The sequence below is a fragment of the Neoarius graeffei genome, chromosome 2 (assembly GCF_027579695.1).
Source record: "Neoarius graeffei isolate fNeoGra1 chromosome 2, fNeoGra1.pri, whole genome shotgun sequence".
Taxonomy (NCBI): Eukaryota; Metazoa; Chordata; class Actinopteri; order Siluriformes; family Ariidae; genus Neoarius; species Neoarius graeffei.
This window is the reverse complement of record NC_083570.1, coordinates 124415330-124434172: the sequence shown is the minus strand read 5'-3', so window position 1 is coordinate 124434172 and position 18843 is coordinate 124415330. Positions and strand designations below refer to the sequence as shown.

At 46.3% G+C, this 18843-nt stretch overlaps 2 protein-coding genes across 10 annotated transcripts in view; both read right to left on the bottom strand.

The window, feature by feature from the left end:
- LOC132882239 (NACHT, LRR and PYD domains-containing protein 12-like) overlaps nucleotides 1-18843 on the bottom strand; it is a 1431284-nt gene that overhangs the window by 102058 nt on the left and 1310383 nt on the right. The gene's annotated exons all lie outside the window — the stretch shown is intronic.
- The window catches only part of LOC132882243 (interferon-inducible GTPase 5-like), an 81554-nt gene that overhangs the window by 44464 nt on the left and 18247 nt on the right, over nucleotides 1-18843 (bottom strand). Inside the window, exon 1 of one of the 2 annotated variants that reach the window (XM_060915525.1) lies at nucleotides 12609-12698. The exons of the other annotated variant lie outside the window; for it this stretch is intronic. The gene's annotated coding sequence lies outside the window, so the exon portion shown is untranslated. Of the gene's footprint in view, nucleotides 1-12608; nucleotides 12699-18843 lie in introns of those variants that run through there. 2 annotated transcript variants of the gene reach the window in all.

The window sequence follows — 18843 nt, the reverse complement described above, 5'->3', positions numbered from 1 at the left end:
ATGGGATTCATGGACTGATCTTTTGTACACCAAGACACAGCAAAGAATGTACTTTTTAAAGAAATTGCTTGTTTTTAATGTTAACAATAAAATGCTCTAAATGTTTTATACTGCTTTTATTGAAAGTGTTTTAACTTGCTGTATCATCTGCTAGTTTGGAAACGCCACTGAGTCACAGAAAAAGACAATCAGAAGGACGGTTACAACTGCCAGCAAGTTACTTGGGATCACTTTACCAAGTGATGATGATGATGCCCTTTATTGTCACTAGTCACATGTACCAGCGAAATTAGCCATCAACCTGCCCGTACATATACAACATACAATTGACATAGGGTAGACAGGACAGGAAGACAGGGATAAAGACAAAAAGGAAACACAACATGAGGAGAGATAAGGAACCCCCCCCCCCCCCACTATGCTCCTGTCAGGAGTACAGTGTGGGAACATTTAAAAAAACCTTTGCATAAGCACACAACAACATAAGTACACTTTAAACACGGGACTTGAGGGGGGGAATTAGGGGTGGGGGGAGGGGAGGAGGTAATCCAGCGCAAGCAAGCAGCCGTCCGCTCCTGCAGCCATGAAGGTGCTGGTCACGCACCCGCTTGTCACACTGGGGGTAAAAATGGCAACCGCGGAGAGTTAGAGAGGAATGCAAGGAATGAGAGTGTCTCCCGGCAGTGACCTTCAGGGGGAAATGTTTTCTCAGCAACTGCCTGAACCAAGGCCGGTGCTGTCTCAGGGTGCCGAATGTCGATAAGATATGAATTGTTTGGTCTTTCCAGATGCAGTCTTTGCACGTCCACACCGCTCATCCATATCTGTCCATTCCATCCATTCTATTCAAATTGATCTCTGAAAAACGTATTCCTTGCAAAGCTGAAAGCTGCTCAGAGATAACCATTTTGTGGTTAAAGTTCTGAATGTCCACAGTCTGAGTGCCAACAGCTTTGCCCACCACTCCAATCATATCGGGCAGCTTTGTGGGGCTTTGAACAGCTGCCACCTTTGTCTGATTTCCTCGATATACCAGGGTAATGCCTAATCCAATCAGCAAAAGTCCTGTAATCATGGTTCTGAATAGGTAGATCTCTTCAATGTCCTCCACAGAAAGAATCGCCGGGCACACGACCCACCACCGCTCCCACGCGCCCATCGTGTAATCAGCCGCAAACGTTCCGGCAGGACAAACGGGTTCCCCCGAACCCAAAACTGTGTCAATTTCGTTAGGAGACCAGTTTATCAATTCCATGCTTTTTTTTAGTTTAGAAAGTAATGCAGGAAGAGTCCAGTGTTTCCGCTATGTACAATTGGCTGCGGCGGGCCGCTGCACCTTGATTTTTGCCACCACACCTTCAGGAATTCCTGAAGGGGGGCCGTGGCCCGGGTAACTTTTTGAAAATTATTTAAAAAATAGGCTAAACCAATATTTTTTGACGTTGAGCGGACTCGAGCCTGGCATGAACCGCTCCGACGCGCTATAATGACACAATCTATCACCAGCCAATCAGGATACTTAATCAAATGCATCCCCCACCCACCAATCTATCACCAGCCAATCAGAAGACTTAATCAAACGCATCTCCCGCCCACTTGTGTCCGTGTCTGAGACATTGAATTTTCACAGAAGGAGGGAAGAAGTTGACTGAGGTAAGACTGTGTGATAAATTAACGAACAAATAAGAGAGGAATTTCAACATATAGGGCTTAAGTTTGTTACCGTTAAATAAGCATTGCTTGTACAGTAACGTTATGTCGTTACAACGTTGACCCACTTTTAACGTGCCGAGTACCGACTGTAGCCGCTAACATGCTAATTAGCTTGCTGTCAAAAGTGCAAAGATCTTAAATTGCTCTGTATAAATTAGAAAATGGCGCAACTTCCTCTGTAGCTGTCAGCTCAACTTGTCTTGAGTTTTGAGCCAATCACAACAGGGCAGCACTGTGGCCTGAAGTAAAACATGATAGTTTAACTTTGTTTAAATTACAAAAATGAGTACACCCAATGACTGTCTCATATACTCTTCATATACTCATACTGTTTAAGTAATGCAGTAAAACGAATGTTTAAAAGTGGTATTTACTCAAACTGTTTGCATAGAATGAACTTTGGGGTTAACAGTGTAATAGTGTTGCAGTGTTCTGCAAATCTGCAATTTAATATTTCAGATCTTGAGACATGAAAGTGCTATTTTAAAAAATAAAAGGTCAGAAATGTTTTCTTTGTTGTCTATTTAGTTCATTTTATTTCCTCAATAATTTTCCTTGATTGAGAAATCGGTCTTGGCTCTTATGGGTTAATCAGTAGCCTGCATGCTAGTATATGTTCCATTTACAGTCAAACATTTTGATGGACTCCAGGCTCAATTTTGATTAATCAAAAATCTGCATAGTAGTACAGTCTGAAGATGCTCTTGCACATTCGGTGTCAATTGAACAAAAATTATGGGAGGATATAGGTTTAATAAGTTTTACAATTTTTGAAGTGAGTGATGGATTGATAAGTTTAGATGTGTTCAATATTTTCTTATCTTCAGACATAATATTGTAGATGTTTCTTTACCTGCTTGATAGTTTTGACCGGGACTCCAATCTTCCTCAGAAGATTCATTAGTCCTTAAATTAAATTCATTATAGACATGAACTTAAAATCATTGTGTTATTTTATGGCCTCGGTGCCCTGGCTTTTGGCCTTCGTGCCCTCGGCATCAGCAGAGCGTTCGTTTTTCACACTTCGTCGACTGAAATCATACCTCCGATCCACAATGACACAAAAGAGACTGAATGACTTGATGAACTGCCATATTCACCGTGACATTCTGGAACAAACTGACATGACAGCCATCGCAAAGGAGTTCGTGCAGGCCAATGACAGACGCAGGCAGGCCTTTGGGAAGTTTTAAGCATAAGTCATTGGTTACTTCTATTAGCACCGCCGAGTGCACTGCTTCCTCTGTTTTCAATGTTTCTATACTGCATTAGTACTGATACAAGCAAGTTGTTTAAGTTGAGTTAGCCTACTACCGAGGTGCTTTTGTTGTGTACTGTTGGCTGTTTTAGCATTTTATTCTGCACAGTTATGTGCTGGCATGTTGTGGGCTAAAGTCATGACCGATGGATTAATCTATGTATAGCCTTCTGTGCTGTTGGCTGTTTTTATCCTCGTACTGGGGTGGGACGTCTGAGCGCAGGTCTTGCCACCGCACCTTCAAACATTTTCTAGGGGAAACACTGAGAGTCTCTTCAAAAAGTACAGCAGACGAGACAAGACACAGAAGCATAAGCAGGGAAAAAAAGGAGGGAGAGGGAGAGCAGAAAATGCGACCGCCTTCCGTGGAAGCACGGAGAGAAAAAAAAGTATAGAACAAATTTATAAAGATAGACTGGTGATAAAGGCAAATAATATTGCTTGTGACTTCACACACCCTTTGGCCTCTTTTTTTAAACTACTGCCATCTAGGCGTTGTTTTTGCTCACCCTTTCTGACTAAGAACAGATCCAAATTTTTATTTGTACCACAAGCCATAAAAGCCTTAAATCAGTTGAAGTAGCTACACGTCCAGCTGGTCTGGCCATACCCAATGGTGCATAGTGCATTGTAGGTGTGATGAATGTTATTTCTGTTATTTCTATTGGTGTCTGACGTATGTACTGTGTGTTTGTGTTATACCGGTATGTTTGACGTTTTGTCATGAAGTGCCTTGTGATTGTGCTGCAATCCCAACTGCCCCTCGGGGACAATAAAGTTATCTTCTACTACTACTACCACCCTTCTCTCAACTCGTAAACTGCGGACTGAGAGGCTAACGAAAATGACGCTGCTTCTGGCTACCTCTGAAAGGGATAGTACAGATATTGAACAAACTCCATTAACTAAATTAACAAAAAAAAAAAAACTCCATAAACTCAAATAACTAAATACATAAAATACAAAATAATGCAGTTTATATACATCAGGATTTGGTGGAGTTTCATCACAAAATTGCTTTCAGTAATGTATTTATTTTAACCGGGTTACATTCACCCCCCCAAAAAAAACCCCACCAATATCCTGATAATAGGAACACTGCACTGACCACCAACCAGCAAGGGACTGATTCATACCAGCACAACTGAAAAAGAACACCTAGTCCACTTCAACTTAATAGTTACCTCCTACAAAGGTTAAGAGAAGAGCGAGATTGATCAAGCCTCAAACTTCCCTTTAGAACAATGTGACGCCTGTTAGGCAGCTGGGCCATAGAAGGTTCACGCTGCACGCTGCATGCTGCACGCTACACGTTCACGTGAAGAACCGGACCCTGGGCCATTAAACTTCATGCTTGGATGTTCACGTGTTGCGTCTGTTCTACTTTGACCGAGTAACCAACAATATGGACTCTTCGGATGACGACGATTGCCTCATTCTGCTTTTACTGAGACAGAGGAAGAGAAAAAGGAACAGAATTTGGAGCCGAGAACACTTCCTTCTGAGAGAAACCCGTGGTGAATTTCACCGAACATTCTATAATCTGCTTGACAATCCCGATGAAGAACTATTTTTCAATTATACCATTCAATTATATTTTTTCTGAAGTTTTCCCCTGAAAGCATAGAGTTATCTCCCTAGACCCGTTCTGATTGGCTGGCGCGGCGGTGACCGCATGCATTGACTGGAATTTCCATCTTCACGCCTAGAAAAAAGTGTGCATGTTCATTTCACGCTTCACGCGTGAAGTGTGCAGCGTGCAACGTGAACGCCATTCTATGGCCCAGAGCAAGTCATGCTACGTTTGTCCACTTTTCTTTACACGCGTGTAGTGTGCAGCATGCAGCGTGCAGCGTGAACCTTCTATGGCCCAGCTGCCTTATGCCACACAAGACTTGGCTTTATTTTTCTAAGTCACCTTGCCACTTGATACAAAAAAAGAGAACAACAAAAATGTCACCTGCATTAGGCTGACCCATGTAAACCATCAAAATTGGATTAATATCTAAACATAACATTCCTGTTCTTCTGTAGGGGTTTCTGGACCATTGACTCAATTAATCTGTTAACAGACGTTACCAGTCTACCTGCATGTGTTCTCATAGAACTTTCTATTCGTGGAACTAAATCAGTGAGCTGAAATGTCAGTTAAGTGTGACATGTCATTATGTTGCTCAGTGTTATTCTCTGCAACTGCGGGTAAAGGTTCCATGTCAATGTGCATATCAGTGATGTTCCCTATATCTGTAGCAACAGCAGAAGCTGAACCTGGACAAGGCTGAAGTCCCATAAGTCCAGATGTTGGGTCACCTGAGTCAGTTCTAGCCGATTGAGTCTCAGCAGATGGAGTATAACTCACAGATGGAACTGTGAATAGTGTCTCACTAGTGGGATCATGCAAGGTAGGTGTCACAGGCAGTACAGATGGATCTGGATCAGGACCTGAGATTGAGACATTACCCTCCTCCAAGTCTGAAGCACAATCTGATACATCTTGATCAGCGTTTTGAACATCCTCAGACTGACTGAGGGCAGGTAAAGGCAAGAAATTGACTTCCAACAACAAATTCCTGTGTACAACCCTTGTACATCCAGAAACATCCTTAATCTTGTATACATGAATGTCAGGATTCATATCAATGACTGTACACTCCATCCTCCCATCTATCAGCCAATTTTTTCTTGCCACGCTCGCTTTTGTTTGCCACCAGGACACGGTCACACTGTTTAAAAGAGATGCCTCCAAGACGTTTGTTGTACTGCTGTGTCTGGTGCTACTGCTCAATGGAGGAATGCTTTTGTGCAATTTCCATGGCATCCTTCAGAGCTGTAATCAGAAATTTTGCCTAAGAATCATAATCCGTCATGCTGGAGTCACACAACACTTGCTTGAACAGTACATCCACTGGTAGTCTGGGTACGTGACCGAACATAAGAAAAAAAGGAGTGTAACCTGTGGTCTCATGGACCATGGCATTGTACGCAAATGTGAGAGTCTGAATCTGCTGTGGCCATTTGTGCTTTTCCTGCAAAGGAAGAGTACGGAGCATATTTCCAAGGGTGCGATTAAATCTTTCCGTGCCCCCATTGTCCATGGGATGGTAGGCCGTGGTGTGCGATTTTGCAACGCCTGCCAGGCATAGAAGCTCAGCTATCAAGTTACTCTCAAAGCTTGTGCCCTGATCTGAATGGATTCTCTCCGGGGAGCCATAGACACAGAAAACATTGTCCCACAACTTCCTAGCAACTCCTTTGGCTGTTTGGTTAGCACAAGGAAATGCGTGTGTGAGTTTGCTGAAATGATCAGTGATAACCAGGACATCAACTGACCTTCGCTTATTATCTTCCGCCGACCAAAAATCAATGCACACCATTTCCATTGGGGCAGATGTTCTTATGCTCTCAAGCGGGGCACGTGCAGCAGGTTCAGGGGTCTTCCCAACCACACACCTCTGGCAGCAACGGACATAGTCCCTTATGTCCCTCTCCATATCTGGCCAATAGAAGCGCTGCCTTGCCATGCTTAAGGTTCTGTCTTGCCCCTGATGACCAGCCAGGTCATGGATACCAGACAGAACTTTATCTTTAAGGGCTTGTGGTAGTACAAACTGAAAATGCTTTCGTTTGGTGACTAGGTCTTTTAACACTTTGTACAGGATACCACTGTGAATCTCAAGACAGTTCCACTGCTTAAACAGCTTCAGGGACATGAGGTCAGCACCGTATCTCTGCCGCCTAGATGGTCTCTTGTTCTCACTCATGAAGGGCAACACCTTGGATGTGCAGTGATCAGATTGCTGACTAGACTGAAGTTCCCGTTCTGAGAACACTGGAAGGATGTCTTGAGCACAAACCAACTGCTGAACAGACTGTGCCACTAAAACAGCTCTACACTCTGCCGTAGAAGCCCAGTTTGAGTGTGTTTCACACAAAGCATGGATCTCTACACTGTCAAGTGATATCAAGGATGGTGGGTTCTGCACACCTCTGTACCCAAGCTAAACTTGAGATTGGCAGCTGACTCTAAAAACTTCCTGTTAGGGTTTTGCTGGGATTCGAACCTGGTTCGCTGGTGAGATAATCCAGCAAACCCCCACTAGGCCACCAGGGGGATGACTCAAGTGCAGACGCGTGAGGCGGAAGTACAAAAGTATCAAAAAGGTTTATTTACAATATTTACAGTCCAACAAGTATAATCCAAAAAACACTCAGAAGATAAAGGGAAAAATAAAAAATATCCAAAAGTTCAAAGTCAATACCCAAGCCAAAAAACCAGAAAAGGCAAAAATACCAACGCTCAGAAGATCCAAAAAACAGTAAATACCAGGTCCAAAAAAGTCCAAACAGAAAAGCAAAGTGCAAAACCAAAAAGACAAAGGCAAGGAACACGGAACAGAGGTAACTGGAGCTAAACATAAACAGCACAAAGACTCCGTGACAAGAGGACTGAACTCGGGGGTATAAATACACAAACTAATTAAGGACAGGGCAGGAAACAAGCAATAAGACAAACACAAAACACAGAACACAGTGGCGACCTCTAGACGCCAAAACAAACATGACCAAAAAAAGAAAATAACAGCAGCCTCTAGAGGCCAAAACAGTCCCAGTCCTAACAGGACCCCCCCCCAGGAGCGTCTCCTGATGTTCCCAGGGCGATCTGGATGGGCCGAATGGAAGTCCCGACAAAGTTCTTTATCAAGTATGTCCCGAGCCGGGACCCAGTAGCACTCCTCAGGGCCATAGCCCTCCCAGTCCACAAGATATTGGAGACCCCCGCGAACCTGGCAGGAGTCCAGCAGGCGGCGCACGGTGAAAACAGTCTGACCCTGGAAGATGCGGGGGGTTCCTAGGGGCAGGAGCATACATGGACGTCAGTACGGGCCGCAACAGGGAAACATGGAATGTGGGGTTGATCCTTAGCATACGTGATAACTGGAGCCGGTAGGAGACAGGGTTAACTCTGCGTACAACCTTGAAGGGCCAATGTAGCGAGGAGCAAGCTTGCGGTTCTCCACCCGCAGCGGAAGGTCCTTGGTGGACAGCCAAACCCGCTGCCCAGGGCGGAAAGTGTGGGCAGGTCTCCTATGGTGGTTGGCCTGAGTCTGGTTGGTTCTGGAGGTCTGGATGAGTGTCCCCCTGACCTTGCGACACTGTCTCATGTATTGGTTGACCGAGGGCACCCCGGCGTCCTCCTCCTGGTCCAGGAACAGAGGTGGCTGGAACCCGAATTGGCACTGGAACGGCGACAGCTTGGTGGCCGATGACTGCAGGGTGTTGTGGGCGTACTCTGCCCATGGCAGCCAGGTGCTCCACGATGTCGGGTCCATAGCCAGGCCTCGCAGGGTGGTTTCCAGGTCTTGGTTGAGCCTCTCCGTCTGGCCATTGGACTGGGGTTGGAACCCAGAGGAGAGGCTGGCAGTGGCCCCGATGAGCTTGCGAAGCCGTGCCACACTCGGGAGGAGAACTGGGGCCCCCGGTCAGAGACGATGTCCTGTGGAAGACCAAAGACTTGGAAGACGTGATTAAATAACAATTTAGCAGTGTCAAGGGCAGAAGGGAGTTTGCACAGTGGTATAAAGCGGCAGGCCTTGGAGAATCTGTCCACTATGACCAAAATGACAGTGTTACCTTGAGACTCAGGGAGACCCGTGATGAAGTCGACTGCCACGTGGGACCAGGGACGCCGGGGAATAGGCAGAGGATGCAGGAGACCGTGGGGACGCTGTCGTGGGTTCTTGGTTCTGGTGCGGGTTCTTGGTTCTGGTGCAGACCTCACAGGACAGGACGAATGACCTCACTTCCTTCTCCATGTTAGGCCACCAGAAGCGTCTTTTCAGGAAGTCCAGGGTCCTCCAAGCTCCCGGGTGGACGGTGAGAGGGGAAGAGTGACCCCACTGGAGAACCTTGGCCCGGGCTTGAGGAGGGACGTACAGGAGGCCCGGTGGCCCCGTCCCAGAGTCAGGGTCCCGGCGTTGAGCTTGTCGAACGGTCTCCTCAATACCCCAGCGGACAGGAGCCACAATCCGGGATACAGGGATGATAGGCCCAACTTCACTCTCCCTGTTGTTGGGCGAGAACAGCCTGGAGAGCGCGTCCGGTTTGACCGCTAGCAGTTCCCGATCCCCCACATCATAGCGGGACTCCGCAGGGCTCAGGCGGTGGGAGAAGTAACCGCAGGGGTGCAGCTTCCCTTCCGAGCGTTGAGAGAGCACCGCGCCGACACCACTGTCCGAGGCGTCCACCTCCACGATGAATGGTTGGGAGGTGTCCGGGAGAACCAGAATGGGTGCCGTGCAAAAGCAGTGTTTGAGGTCATTAAACGCGTTTTCCGCCTGAAGGGACCAGACATAGGATCCACCAGTCCTTTTGGTGAGGTCCAACATAGGTGCTGCTACGGAACTGAAGTTCCTGATGAACTTGTGGTAGAAGTTAGCGAATCCTAAGAACCGCTGAACCTCCTTAACGGACTTGGGAGTAGGCCTGTCCCAGACGGCCAGGGTCTTGGCTGGGTCCATTTGGAGTTGCCCCGTTCGTACGATAAATCCCAGGAAGGAGACCTCGGGGACATGAAATTTGCATTTCTGGGCTTTAGCAAACAGATTATTCTGTAAAAGTCTCTGGAGGACTTGGTGGTGGTGCTCCTGTAAGGTCTTGGAGAATATCAGGATGTCGTCGAGGTAGACGAAAATGTATAGATTAATCATATCCCTCAAGACGTCGTTAATAAGGGCCTGAAAAACAGCTGGTGCATTGGTGAGTCCGAAGGGCATCACCTGGTACTCGTAGTGCCCTGACGGGGTGTTAAAGGCGGTCTTCCACTCGTCTCCCTGTCAGATACGGACGAGGTGGTATGCGTTCCGTAAGACCAACTTGGTGAAGATGGTGGCGCCTTGGAGCAGGTCAAATGCTGTGGACATCAGCGGAAGGGGATAGCGGTTGCGCACGGTGATCTTGTTCAGGCCCCTATAATCAATACATGGCCGGAGCCCCCCATCCTTCTTGCCGACAAAGAAGAAGCCGGCACCAGTGGGTGAGGTGGAGGGTCGAATGAACCCAGAGGCCAAGGCTTTCTTGATGTACTCCTCCATATTCTGGCTGAGAGAGGGAGAACAGTTGGCCCCAAGGAGGAGTCGTCCCAGGGAGCAAGTCGATGGCACAGTCGTAGGCGTGGTGCGGAGGAAAAACGGCGGCCCTGCTCTTGCTAAAGACCTCTTTGAGATCCCAGTACTCTGTGGGAACTTGAGATAACTCGGTGAGATCAAGAGGCTCGGCAGGAGACACAGGAGAGCTAGAGAGCAGACAAGAGGCATGGCATGCAGGGCCCCATTCCACAACCTGGCTTGTTACCCAGTCTATGCGAGGGTTGTGGCGAGTGAGCCAAGGAAGGCCTAGAATAACTGGGAACTCTGGTGAATGAATAAGGTACAGAGATATTTCTTCTTTGTGACCTTGAGACTGGAGAAAGACTGGAGAAGTAACTTGGGTGACTCTTCCATCACCTAAAGCTTGGCCATCCAGGGCAGACACAGACAGTGGGACTTCAAGAGGTGCAGTCGGGACATTGATACTTTGGGCGAAGTGGATATCCATAAAGTTTCCAGCCGCCCCTGAGTCTAACAAGGCTTGACAAGAGTGGACAGACTCACCCCAGGAGATGGAGACCGGGATGTAGATTCCTTGGCCAGGGAGTCCGGGAGAGAGGGTAGGCCCCATCACAACCCTCCCTCGGCTGGACGGGGCGGTCCTTTTCCCGAGAGTTCGGGACATGATGCTCAGAAGTGACCAGGCTTGCCACAGTAGATGCAGCATTTGTCCCTCCTTCTGCGCTCCTTCTCAGATGCGGAGAGGCGAGTACGACCCACTTGCATGGGTTCTGGACAGTCACTGGAGGAGGTAGACGGGCTCCAGGTAGAGGCAGGGAGGCCGGGGAGGCTCAGGACTTGGCGGCGTTCTCTCATCCTGTTGTCCAGACGAGTAGAATGTGAGATCAGTGTTTCGAGGTCACTTGGACATCCAATAGAAGCCAGACCGTCTTTGATGGGGTCAGACAGACCATGATGGAAGGCTGACACCAGGGCAGTCTCGCTCCATCCACTTACTGCTGCGAGCGTCCGGAACGAGATGGCGTAGTCTGCGACGCTTCCCCCTTGCCGGATGGACATGAGCTTTCTGGCTGCGTCTTTACTGATGTCTGCTTGATCGAAGACACGAAGCATCTCCTCAGTAAACAGCTGGAAATCAGAGCACTCAGGTCCCTGTCTCTGCCAGATAGCAGTGGCCCAGGCTCACGCCTTACCAGCTAACAAGGTTATCACAAAGGCAATCTTGCGGCGATCCGTAGTGTAGGTGGTAGGCTAAGCTCAAAGGTGAGTTGGCACTGGGTAAGGAACTCTCGACACTCACTGTGCTTGCCGTCATACCTCTGTGGTGCAGGAAGGCTGGGTTCGCGAGGTGAAGAAGGCAACATGGCAGGAGGCACTGGAGCAAGAGCGGATGGTGGAGCAGGAGCAGAATCAAGCAGAGGAGATGGGGGCAGAGAAGTCAGCTGTGCCAGGGTTTTTCCAATCTGCTGAAGCAGTACCTCGTGGCGAGCAAGGGTCTCACGTTGGCTTGCGAGAGTCCATCCATGAGTGTCCATGGTGCATCCGAGGTGTGTTAATGCAGCCATCATTCCCTGAAGGTTGGCCGGGTAGACAGATGAAGAAGCCTCTGCTGAGTCGGTCATGACGGAGTCTTTCTGTTAGGGTTTTGCTGGGATTTGAACCTGGTTCGCTGGTGAGATAATCCAGCAAACCCCCACTAGGCCACCAGGGGGATGACTCAAGTACAGAGGCGTGAGGCGGAAGTAGAAAAGTATCAAAAAGGTTTATTTACATTATTTACAGTCCAACAAGTATAATCCAAAAAACACTCAGAAGATAAAGGGAAAAATAAGAAATATCCAAAAGTTCAAAGTCAATACCCAAGCCAAAAAACCAGAAAAGGCAAAAATACCAATGCTCAGAAGATCCAAAAAACAGTAAATACCAGGTCCAAAAAAGTCCAAACAGAAAAGCAAAGTGCAAAACCAAAAAGACAAAGGCAAGGAACATGGAACAGAGGTAACTGGAGCTAAACATAACAGCACAAAGACTTCGTGACAAGAGGACTGAACTCAGGGGTATATATACACAAACTAATTAAGGACAGGGTGGGGCAGGAAACAGGCAATAAGACAAACACAGAACACAGTGGCAACCTCTAGAGGCCCAAAACAAACATGACCAAAAAAAGGAAATAACAGCGGCTTCTAGAGGCCAAAACAGTCCCAGTCCTAACACTTCCTGCACTGTATCTCCCCAAACTTCACAAGCTTCATCCAAAAGAGCATTATAGGGCTCACCCAACAATCTCTGGCCAATATGCTTGACAAAGTATTAAACATTCACCAGAGAAATCTTTTGTTTTCTTACACTAGAATAAGGTAGAGTTAGTTGTTCAAAATGAAAAAAAAAAATTCCAGAACAAAATTATTTTCTTTCAAAGGAAACTAAAAAAGTAAACACTGTAAAGTTGGAATCCAACCCAAATCACAAAGTCTGAAACCATGCAAAAAATGTAAGCAAGCTTAAGAAGGAAAAAAAAAAAACCATACTTGAACTTTTCCTGGAACTTGGCCTTTTTCTCATTTTGCTTTTCCACTGAACACTCGGTGCCTTCATCAGAGCAAGACATCTGGTCTTCATTCATTATGGATTCCATGACACCGCTGTCATAACACTCGGTTGGCGCGTCCTTCAATGAGGGCACGGACCGATCCCTTGATTGTCGTGATCTCGCCATCGGAAACATCTTTATCTGCTTTGTGACAGAAAAAAAAAGTCATCTTCTTCTGCCCCGGACAGTCTTTGGCTTTCTTCTGTTTCGTGCCACAGGATGCCATCTTTAAATGCCCAAGTGTCAACAAAAACAACTCGCAAACTTCTTCTGTCAAAAGCTCCCGTGCCAGTGGGTGAAAGGTCATTCAGTCTCGAGAAATCTCGCTCTACAAGTCAGCTGATCTTGTATGTAACCTATGTCAAATTTCACAAGAGCAGCTGCGATAAGTAAACAACTAAACATGGCGCCTCGGTCTGGAAAACACCAATTCGGATCGTTTTTGCACCGTCTGATGGTGTATCTACTATGATTGGAATATTTCTGGAGTAATTATAACATATTTGATGATCAGACACATTGTCACGTGGTGTTGCTGGGATGTTTTCATGGAGAAAAGATCGTTTTGAGAAAGACTGCATGTTGTACAGTAGCATATAAGTGCATGGCCTAAGTGTGACTTGGGGTTCAATCGGCATTTTGGTAAGGGGGTGCACGCCGAAAGTAAGAGGTCACAGCACCCCTGTTCCCCGGTTTAGATGAAAGCATGTTGAAGGTCACGGCACCATTGTGACGGGGTGCTCGGTGTGTCTATCCACTCAATCCTAGCACACCTATAGTACTCCAGCGTTGTGTTCTGTGAGCCCGCGGTTGGTGAGACAGTAATGATGAGACTCTGAGGCAACTGGTGCTGGCAATGACCACTCTTTTATTTCTCTGTCTGTATGTAAGAAAAATAAACAGTCATTTGTAGACAATGTGCACAGTGAATCCCTCCCAAACACTCGTACACCCACATGGGCTGAGGCCTATGACTCCTTTCTCTTAGCTCGCAAACCGCAGACTGAGAGGCTAACAAAAATGGCGCTGCTTCTGGCTACCTCTTCAAGGGATAGTACAGGTATTGAACAAACTCCATTAACTAAATTAACAAAAAAACCCTCCATAAACTCAAATAACTAAATACAGAAAATACAAAATAATGCAGTTTATATACATCAGGATTTGGTGGAGTTTCATCACAAAATTGCTTTTAGTAATGCATTTATTTTAACCGGGTTATATATAGAAATGCCATTCACTGGAAAAGAAAAGTTGTTTTGTGTGTTAGAGTACGCTCGAACACAGACGAACAAGACTGCAGTGTGCATTTATGAGAGAATTCTTTAAAAACGGACCAACTGCAATGCAGATTTGGACGCGGCACAAAAAGTTCAAAGAGGAAGGCTGTATCTCAGGCAGTGTGCATATTGAAAATTTGTGAGATTGTTCAGAGAATCCACATACAGTGGTGCTTGAAAGTTTGTGAACCCTTTAGAATTTTCTATATTTCTGCATAAATATGACCAAAAACATCATCAGATTTTCACACAAGTCCTAAAAGTAGATAAAGAGAACCCAGTTAAACAAATGAGACAAAAATATTATACTTGGTCATTTATTTATTGAGGAAAATGATTCAATATTACATATCTGTGAGTGGCAAAAGTATGTGAACCTTTGCTTTCAGTATCTGGTGTGACCCCCTTGTGCAGCAATAACTGCAACTAAACGTTTGCGGTAACTGTTGATCAGTCTTGCACAACGTCTTGGAGGAATTTTAGCCCATTCCTCTGTACAGAACAGCTTCAACTCTGGGATGTTGGTGGGTTTCCTCACATGAACTGCTCGCTTCAGGTCCTTCCACAACATTTCCATTGGATTAGGGTCAAAGTCCTGACTTGGCCATTCCAAAACATTAACTTTATTCTTCTTTAACCATTCTTTGGTAGAACGACTTGTGTGCTTAGGGTCATTGTCTTGCTGCATGACCCACCTTCTCTTGAGATTCAATTCATGGACAGATGTCCTGACACTTTCCTTTAGAATTCGCTGGTATAATTCAGAATTCGTTGTTCCATCAATGATGGCAAGCCGTCTTGGCCCAGATGCAGCAAAACAGGCCCAAACCATGATACTACCACCACCATGTTTCACAGATGGGATAAGGTTCTTATGCTGGAATGCAGTGTTTTCCTTTCTCCAGACATAATGCTTCTCATTTAAACCAAAAAGTTCTATTTTGGTCTCGTCTGTTCACAAAACATTTTTCCAATAGCCTTCTGGCTTGTCCATGTGATCTTTAGCAAACTGCAGACGAGCAGCAATATTCTTTTTGGAGAGCAGTGGCTTTCTCCTTGCAATCCTGCCATGCACACCATTGTTGTTCAGTGTTCTCCTGATGGTGGACTCATGAACATTAGCCAATGTGAGAGAGGCCTTCAGTTGCTTAGAAGTTACCCTGGGGTCCTTTGTGACCTTGCCGACTATTACACGCCTTGCTCTTGGAGTGATCTTTGTTGGTCGACCACTCCTGGGGAGGGTAACAATGGGCTTGAATTTCCTCCATTTGTACAGTCTGTCTGACTGTGGATTGGTGGAGTCCAAACTCTTTAGAGATGGTTTTGTAACCTTTTCCAGCCTGATGAGCATCAACAATGCTTTTTCTGAGGTCCTCAGAAATCTCCTTTGTTGGTGCCATGATACACTTCCACAAACATGTTGTGAAGATCAGACTTTGATAGATCCCTGTTCTTTAAATAAAACAGGGTGCCCACTCACACCTGATTGTCATCCCACTGATTGAAAACACCTGACTCTAATTTCACCTTCAAATTAACTGCTAATCCTAGAGGTTCACATACTTTTGCCACTCACAGATATGCAATATTGGATCATTTTTCTCAATAAATAAATGACCAAGTATAATATTTTTGTCTCATTTGTTTAACTGGGTTCTCTTTATCTACTTTTAGGACTCGTGTGAAAATCTGATGTTTTAGGTCATATTTATGCAGAAATATAGAAAATTCTAAAGGGTTCACAAACTTTCAAGCACCACTGTACCTTTGAATCTCTCATTCAAATTTTGAGGAATAAATCTTATATTGCTCAACATTAAGCCTGCTCAGTTTCATTTGCTGAGACTATGTAGTTTCTGGAATTTTTACATCTCAAATATCAAATTTTTTTTATCAGGAAGAGGTACACCCTACTAATTTTATTTCTCAGTACTATGTGACCAAAAGTATGTGGACACGGGAGTATTGTATAGCATATAATCAGATGCACTTGCACATTACAATGTGCATTCTGTCCAATCAAAGATATATAAAACTTACCAGCTGGGAGGTCTGTATCATGAAATACCATGACCAAGGTCTTGAAAATACTGACCGAGGCCTCTGGGTCGAGGTCAGTATTTAAGGCTGAGGTCACGGTATTTCACGATATGGACCGACCTTAAGCTGGTAAATGATTTTTTTTTTCTTTACCAAATTCTAACAGAAAATGAGAGCGCCCAAAAGGGAAAACAAAGCCAAGGTGAGCCGCCATTTTGAATCCTCATTCACGGCTGTAATGCAAATGGCTTTTTCCTCGGTATACAAGTGCACTTCCATGGCAGGAAAAAAAATACATTTTGCTGCCCATGTAGTCCTCTATTTATGCCAGGAACTCTGCATCTGTCTGGAAAGGGTTCAGACAGAACACCAACTACAAACCTTCAGCCCCCCACCCCACTCTGTTAACAACTTGTACCTGGCCAACCAACTAATGCTGCTTTTCCACTACCAACGCGGCTGAGTTGGGCTGAGCCGTGCCGTGCTGAGTCGGGCTGAGTCGAGCTGAGCGGGGCTGTTGGAGTTGCGTTTCGACTACAACCGCGCTGAACCGTGCTGGCTGGAAGTGGGTGGACACATTGGGTGGAGTTAGCAAAAGTGGGTGGACGTCAGGTGATGTCGTTAGGCGGCGCAAACAGTGACATCAGTGATCTTTTAAGCGGTAGTCTCACAACCCGGATAGTAAACAATACACATGTAGGGACATGGAGTCGTTAGTGTTGCTGGTCTTGGTGCTGTGGCTTGTTGTCACCGACAATGCCAACAGACACTGGCAAGAGCGTATAGATGATGCGAGGCGCGTAAGGCTTCATAATTCTCATAATTCGTAATTCTCCTTCTTCCGGGTTTACGGTGTTTACAGATCCCAGCGTGCTCACGGGGCGTGTGTGGGCATGTGAGGACACTCCTCCTCACCAATCAGTGCACAGGGGAGTGTCTCCTCATGCCCCTAGCCTCACTCAGCTCGGTTTGGCTCGCTTCAGCCCTACTCCAAAACCATGCGAGTTTTGGGGGCTGAGCAGGGCTGAAGCGAGCCGAGTCGTGCTGTTCTTAGATAGTCGAAACGCGAGCCGTGTCGGGCTGAAGCGAGCTGAAGTGAGCTGAAAAACGGTAGTGGAAAAGGGCCATAAATGAGTTCTACTGTTGCTTTGAAAGATAAAGGGACTGTCCTAATATCATCCCCTGTGACTCCACACTCCAGCTCCTGCCCACCTCCCCCACCTCTACTGCTGCCAGGGCCTCTCTAGAACCTCTCACCCCCACCATCACAGCCTCAACTCTCCATTCTGGAGAGGGACATTAACAAGCTCTTTAAGAAGCTGAACCCCCACAAAACAGCAGGTCCCCTTATAATTTACCCTGAAGCATGGTGCTGATCAGCTGTCTCTGGTGTTCACAGAGATCTTCAACACCTCACTGGAGACATGCCATATGCCAGCCTGCTTCAAGGCCTCCACCATTATCCCTGTCCCCAAAAAGCCAAGGATCACAGGATTAAAATGACTACAGACCCATCACCCTGAGTTCTGTGGTTATGAAATCCTTTGAGCGCCTTGTGCTTTACCACCTCAAAGCCATCACTGACCCGCTCCTGGACCCCATGCAGTTTGTCTACAGACCCAACAGATCTACAGACAATGCTGTCAACATGGCTCTTCGTTTCATCCTCCAGCACCTGGACTCCCCAGGAACCTATGCTACGGTCCTGTTTGTGGATTTCAGTTCTGCCTTCAATACAATCATCCCGGCTGTTCTGCAGGACAAGCTCTCCCAGCTGCACATGCCTGAATCCACCTGCAGGTGGATCACTGACTTCCTGTCTGACAGGAAGCAACACATGAAGCTGGGGAAACACGTCTTTGACTCCCGAATCATCAGCACTGGATCCCCCCCAAGGCTGCATCCTCTCTCCTCTACTCTTCTCCCTGTACACCAACAGCTGCACCTTCAGTCATCAACCTGTCAAGCTCCTAAAGTTGGCAGACGACACCACCCTCACTGGACTTATCTCTGATGAGGATGAGTCTGCCTACAGGTGGGAGATTGACCATCTGGTGTCCTGGTGCAAACAGAACAAATTGAAGCTCAATGCTCTCAAAGACAGTGGAGATGACTGTAGACTAATCAGTTGATTTTATGACTTTGATTGGTGCATGCGCAAGCGGCGACACGGTCCTTGCGCGTCTTCTTGTAACTGTTTGTTTGTTTTGTGTTAAGACGCGACATAACAGTGATGTTAGACTCAAATCCACAAAATCGCAATTATGAGGCTTAATCTATACTTTTTGTTGTTGATTCTGGTCACCCTTTCACTTGATTTCGTCATATATGTAGTTGGTTACAACTTCATTCGTGGAGGCCAGACAGGCCGCACCATCTACACCCGGGACTTTTTGTTGAGCCTCAGAGCTCCTTCTGCGTGTATCCAGTTTAATGATACATCACTATTACCAATCGAGTGTATCAGAAGTAGCAATGACTCTAAACCAAGGAAACATGGAAGGAAGGGAGGAGTTCGGGAGCAGATCAAAAGGCAACCTTACAGGCAACCACTTCCATCGGTTATGCTGGGTAATGTCCAGAGTTTACGGAATAAGGTGGATGAGTTGCGGGCCTGCACTCGATACCTTTCAGACTACCGGTAATCGTGTCTGATCTGCTTGACAGAGAGCTGGCTCACGGAGGCGGACCTGGACTCATCTATCGACCTAGAGGGCTTCACGTTGGTGAGGATGGACCACAATCTGAACTCTGGGAAAAAGAGAGGAGGAGGTGTGTGTGTGTGTTCATTAACAATAAGTATTGTTATCCTAATCATCACAATAAAGCACCATGTCTGTACAAAGGACATTG